The sequence below is a fragment of the Amblyomma maculatum genome, chromosome 1 (genome assembly GCF_055883805.1).
Source record: "Amblyomma maculatum isolate TAMU_Amacu chromosome 1, ASM5588380v1, whole genome shotgun sequence".
NCBI classification, from domain to species: domain Eukaryota; kingdom Metazoa; phylum Arthropoda; class Arachnida; order Ixodida; family Ixodidae; genus Amblyomma; species Amblyomma maculatum.
The window spans coordinates 463,780,709-463,787,056 of record NC_139344.1 but is presented as its reverse complement, the minus strand read 5'-3'; the positions used below and the strand labels follow the sequence as shown (position 1 = coordinate 463,787,056).

The following is a 6,348-nucleotide window of genomic DNA, read 5'->3' as shown; positions in this document are numbered from 1 at the left end:
CATATCTTTCATCTCCCTGGCTTTAAACTCCGGGTGCCGTTTATTGAAGATAAGCGGGTATTCCTTACCTGCGTTAAGAAGATGCTCGACCGAGTACTCCATCTTTCTCGTCTTCCCGCCAATTTCCAATTTGCCGCCGGCGATGACAGCCGGATTAGCGCAAGCATGACCTACTTCCGGGACCTCGCTGATTGGTGGAATGGTTTTCGACTAGTAGTCGCGCGACTGAAAATCAGAGCAGTGCAATCGGCCCGCGGCAGTCGCTTTTCGACCGATGCGACCATTTGCGACTGTCGCTTTTCGACCAAAACGGTCGCGCGACCGCTGCTAGTCGCAAGTGTGAACGGGCCTTTAAGCGAAACGGTCCCCGTGCAGTCTTCAGTAAGACAAGGTTGTCCACTCTCTCCTTTACTTTTCGCTCTGTACTTGGAGCCATTTTGTCTTAAACTGATCAACTCCGAACTAATTAACGGTGTTCGTATTGAGTCGTCCCAGGTGAAAGTTCTTGCCTATGCGGATGATATTGCGGTGTTTTGTAGCGACCGAAAAAGTGTTCAAGAAGCAATTTTCGTTGCCAAAAAATTTTGTGAACAGACAGGCGCTGAGATTAACTGGGACAAAAGTGTCGCCTTCTGGCACGGAAATTGGGAAATTGCGCCGAGGTCTTTTAGAAACCTCCAGTTGACAACCGTTCCATCGAAGGAGTGCCACTGCAATATTATAACAGGAGCGACGATTACTGGAATGACGTGATGCCCGAAGTGAAGGAGAAAGCAGGGGCATTTCAAGGTAAAGAATTATCCATGTTTGCGAGGACATCCGTTTGCAATATTTTTCTAATCTCCAAATTGTGGTATGTTTTGCAGTTTCTTTCTATGTCACGCATATATGTGCAAAAAATGCACAGAGTGTTTGCTGTATTCATTTGGGCGTCAAACTGGGAAAGGACAAAACGAACCAATTTATTTCGATCAGTTCGAGATGGTGGTGTCGGTCTCTCACATTTGTTGCTTTGGCAACTCGTCTCCCGTTTTATGTTTTTCAGGGATCAAAGTGAGCCCTTCTTACGTTCAATGATGCAAGTGCGCCTCGCAAATGCCCTTCCAGATTTTATTGTGTCTACTGCAGGGTGGCCAATATGCGGGTTGAAGAGATATTTAAAGGAGATTGTTGACTCTGTCTATATACTGAAGGTTCGATTCTCGATAGAATCTCTAAGTCTGGTGAACAAGAAAAAATTGTATAGTGACTTAATAGATTTCATGATGCCAGTTCCCTTGTACCGAATGATAAACAATGGAGGCCGAGGGCAAGATGTTTTACAAAGAGTTAAAAAGATGCCGATCAAAGCAAGTACGAAGTCGTTCTTTTTCAAACTGCACACTAGTACACTTCCCGTTAAGACCTGGCTAGCTGACAAATGAATATTTGTACCCTGGACCCCAAACTGTTTATTATGTAAAAAGCCTGAAAACATCGAGCACGTGTTCATTGAATGCTGGGACCCGGTATTTTATTGGGATATTCTCCAACGTACCATAAAGAAGGATTTGCCCATAACACCAATAGGAATACGCTATCTATCAACAGACAATGATCACACAGGTATTCCCTACGACATGCTAATGCTGCTCGGCCTCCATTGTTTATGGAAGACACGAATGGCAGTCAGGAATGCAGATGTCAATGTGCTGTCGGTCAGAGAAAACTTGTGTGCTATGTACGTGAAGTTTATCGGGCGCAGGTTGAGCCATCTTCATGGCTGAATGTTTTGGATGAACTGATCCAGTTCAGGAGATATTGATGTATCACTTCAGCCAAAGCAGGCTCAAGTGTTTTTTTTATTACAATGTATTTCATTTGTCTCAATAACCAGGTAAATAAAAAAAAGCAGAGTGGCGCAGTGGAAGCGTGCTGGGCCCATAACCCAGAGGTCCGTGGATCGAAACCACGCTCTGCTATGTTTTACTTATTTTTTTTTTGTTACGTATGCAGTGGCCACTGCACCGACAGCGAGGGCATCCATGACGGAGCACCAAATGGATGTCGCAGAGACAGAAGAGGCCGCAAAGAGGTCGGAGAAGCTGAAAAGCTAACAGCAACGACAGGCATGTTAGTGCCCCCGGGGGGCGGTGACGAGATACTCAGTAGGCCAGACAAGGAAGTCACGCTACCGAACAACGGACCGTCAGAGGAAGAAAGTGTGAGCGATGCCGAGAGCTCAAAAACTGAACTTCCGGAGTCTGCGGGCCGACAGGAAACCCTTGAAAAGAGCAGCGGCCGAGCGACCAACGTCCAAGGCCCTGCGAAGCGTGCCCACGACGAGAGCACAAGTCAGACAAGCAAGGCAGAGGCAGCTAGCAACGACGAGCCGCCGATAAAAACGCCAATAGGGAGGAGGGCGACCTTCAAACCAAGACCGAATGTCTCGGCGGACAGGAGAGCTGCCGAAAAGCCGCCCCTGTCACAAGGTCTACCAGTCCAACCTCATGGCTCTGGCGTCAACGAAAGCGTCTAGCGCCATGCTAGACGTGAGAGGTAAGCACCATGCTCTTGGCCTCTTTTCACTCTAAGAAAATGGCTTATGAACTGTCACTAAAGATTGCGACCATTAACGTGAGAGGTCTAGGAGCGAAAAGGAAGCAGAGCCAAGTCCTGCGCCTTTTAAATGAAAATGATATCGATATACTTGGAGTTCAAGAGACAAAAGTCGAGGGTGAACAAGAGACCGAGAGCATGGTGCAACGTTTCACGTCGCGGTTTTACGCAGTTGTCAGCCATGCAGTCGGTACTTTTGCTGGATGCGTCCTGTTTGTGAAGAAGTTGCCGGGTCTTGTAGTGCAGTCGCATGCTTCTTTTCCGTCGGGTCGGGGCGCGGTCCTTGATTTTAGTTTTTGCTCCGCTGAGTGGCGTGCTGTTTGTATATATGCACCTACGGTAGTTGATGAGAGGGCTGCTTTGTTTGATTTTGTTGAAGAGTATTTAAACACGGATAAGCAACTTGTCTTACTGGGAGATTTCAATTGTGTACTGAGGTCCGGTGACAAAACTAGCCTTCGTAGATTTAGGGATCGTAGCACAGAGGTACTTTCGCGCTTGATTGACGAGTTTGCACTGGAAGACGTTGCAGAGTGTCTCACGAGCGAGCGACGGGTTCAGTATACGCATTTTCAGGGTGCTAGCCACGCCCGCCTTGACAGAATTTATGTGGCCGCAGAACTGGCTCCAAAATGCCAGGATTATCATGTTTTGGCGGTAACGTACTCAGATCACTGCATGGTTCAGTGTAAAATTGGACCAAGAAAGGGAGGTAGCGGTTTTAATTGGGAATTGTGGAAGTTAAATAGTAAACTGCTGAATGACGAGCAATTCACCAGACTAGTAGAAGAAGAAATTGGTAATATTTGTCAGGAGGACACCCACGAACTGGGTCAAGAATGGGAACTGTGTAAGCAACAAATTATAATCAAAGCTATAGAAAAGGCCAGCTGCATACGGTTTCAAGAAAAACAAAATGAAATGCATTTAAGATCTTTGCTAGATAAATTGTTAGCCCTGGAGTGTAACACGCCAGGGTTATACATGGACGACGTCAGAAAAATAAAACAAAGACTTCAACTGAATGACGAAGACCGTTATCGCGGAGCACTGGTGCGTGCGAGAGCGGAAAAATTGGCCATGGATGAGACGCCGACAAAAAGATCGTTGGGAACAGAAAAAGCAAATGCAAGGCGAAATCACGTGGCAGAGGTAGATTGGGCAGGACGCACAGAAACCGATAACGAAGGAATCGCGAAAGCTTTCCGGGAGTGTTATGAAGAGCTATTTTCGTCCCGAGAGGTTAATTTGGACCGTTTTAAAGAATCCTTTCTTGACGCGATGCCAAAAATTGATGACGAACAAAAAGAAAGACTGGAGCGGCCAATAAGCGAAAAAGAAGTGCAGCAGGCAATAGAAAATTTAAACCCTGGGAAATCACCCGGGCCTGATGGCCTGAGTGCGGCTTTTTATAAAGCGTTCAAGCAACAGCTATCTCCTTTGTTGTGTGCCTTATTTAATGAAGCGTATGAGCTGAAGGCACTGCCTGCGTCGTTCGGATCGTCGCACACAGTACTTATTCCGAAAACTGACCAACCAGATAAGCTTATGCAGTTGTCGTCTTACAGGCCCATTGCTCTGACAAACGTTGATTACAAGATTTATATGAAGGTGCTTGCTGGCAGACTACAAACGGTTATATGCGAACTAGTGGGCCCTCACCAAACGTGCGGTATCAAAGGGCGATCTATCGTTCAGAACATTCACAAAGCGAGAAGTGTGCTCGAATGCTGCGATGCAACTCATGCGTGTGTTGCTTTACTGCAGTTGGACTTGGAGAAAGCTTTTGATTGTGTGGCGCATGCTATTCTGTTCAGTATATTAGACCATGTTAATGTCGGCTCTGTTATTCGAGAGGGAGTGGCCTTGGCGTACCGTAACTGCACTACGAGATTAATTGTCAATAAGTCACTGGGGGCCCCCATCAACGTACGACGGTCGGTGAACCAAGGTTGCCCCCTCAGCCCTCTTTTGTTCGGCATTTATATTGAAACATTGTTTTTAAGCATCCTACAAAACAATGACACTGATGGTTTTCGACTGCAGGAGTCAGAAGTCAAATTGCTGGCTTACGCAGCCGACGTTGCGGTTTTTTGTGTGAATAAGGAGAGTATAAAGAGGACAGTGGATGTGGTAAAACATTTTAGCAAAGTCACAGGGAGTAATGTTAACTGGGGTAAGTGCCTGGGATTTTGGCACGGAGAATGGCAGCTGACCCCCGACACTTTCGCTAATGTGTCGTGGGTTACAACGCCTGCAAAGTACTTGGGTGTGCCCTTGGAATTTTACAAGGAAAGCGAGCCATACTGGCTAGAGCAGGTCAGAGAAACCCGTGAAAAAGCGGAGAAATGGAAAAGCGCTCAATAATCAATATTTGCAAGAGCCGCAGTTTGTAACCTGTTTTTAATTAGTCAGTTATGGTATGTAATGCAAGTGTTGCATTGCTCCCGTGTAAATGTGCAAAAATTGCATCGAGTTTTTGCGGTGTTTGTTTGGGCCTCGAGTTGGGAGAGGTGCAGTCGGACAAATTTGTTCCGGCTGGTGAAGCATGGGGGGCTTGGTCTGGGTCATTTGTTTGTGCGACAGATTGTGAACCGGTTTATGTTTTTTAGGGATGCCAGTGATCCATTCCTGCGCACAGTGTGTCAACAAAGACTTGGTCGAGCGTTGCCTGATTTCGTAGTTTATACGCAATGTATGCCGGGATCTCTTTTTGGATTCTTTAGGGAAATTGTTTTGAGCGTGAAATTCTTAAGCGCACGTTTTTCGAAAGAGTATTTAAGTAATGTTAACAGGAGAACATTATACAAGGATGTTTGTGAAGTGGTGTTCCCGGTGCCCTTGTACCGAGCTTTATACTATGGAGGCACAGGAAGTAATGTATTAAAACGCGTAAAGAAAATGCAAGTTGCTACGGCAGCTAAAACTTTTTTCTTTATGCTACATACCGGTACTTTGAGTGTAAAATCATTTATGGAGGAAAAGGGTATTTTCCTACCGTGGGGGGCCCAATGTCTCATCTGCAAACAGCCAGAGACAATGGATCACTTGTTTTTGCATTGCTGGGAGGGGGTATATTTGTGGGATGTTCTGCAAAGGACAATTAAAAAACAGTTGCCACTTGATTCCCATGCCATTAGGTATTTGCCATTGGAAAACCACGATGATATGCCGTTAGACCAGGTTATGTTAATGTGCCTCCACAGTATATGGCGCGCACGAATGGCTGGTTATCACTGCGATCCAGATGCACGGCCAGCCCGCATGTATTTCCGTGAAAGTGTGCAGCGATGGCTCGACGTGCTTAAATTGCAACCATGTGCTCCTGAGTGGCTGTCAAAGCTGGAACCTTTGACGGTGCTCAAGGAATTTTAAAATGACAATGCCTGCCTCTCAGTGGGGGATAGGCAACGTGAACTAGCTTTGTGTACATATATTATTCCTTTGTTCCTGTTGTTTTGTTTTCCAGTGCGTTGTATTTGTGTCAAAGTCAGGCAATAAAGAAAAAAAAAAAAAAAAAGCAGAGTGGCGCAGAGGAAGCGTGCTGGGCCCATAACCCAGAGGTCCGTGGATCGAAACCACGCTCTGCTATGTTTATTTTTTTTTTGTTACGAGCACGTCAACCGGTAGCAGCTGTAATCGCTTTATTTTCTGCAATCAAATACCTCTCACTTCTAACGAGATGCTTGTCCAGCAGAGTGGCGCAGTGGAAGCGTGCTGGGCCCATAACCCAGAGGTCTGTGGATCGAA

General features: G+C 46.2%; 1 non-coding gene across 1 annotated transcript; it reads left to right on the top strand.

The window, feature by feature from the left end:
• The first annotated feature begins 1,889 nt into the window (after window positions 1–1,889).
• Window positions 1,890–1,961, top strand: TRNAM-CAU (transfer RNA methionine (anticodon CAU)). Its single transcript has one exon. It is a non-coding gene; the product is annotated as a tRNA-Met (tRNA).
• Window positions 1,962–6,348: the final 4,387 nt, after the last annotated feature.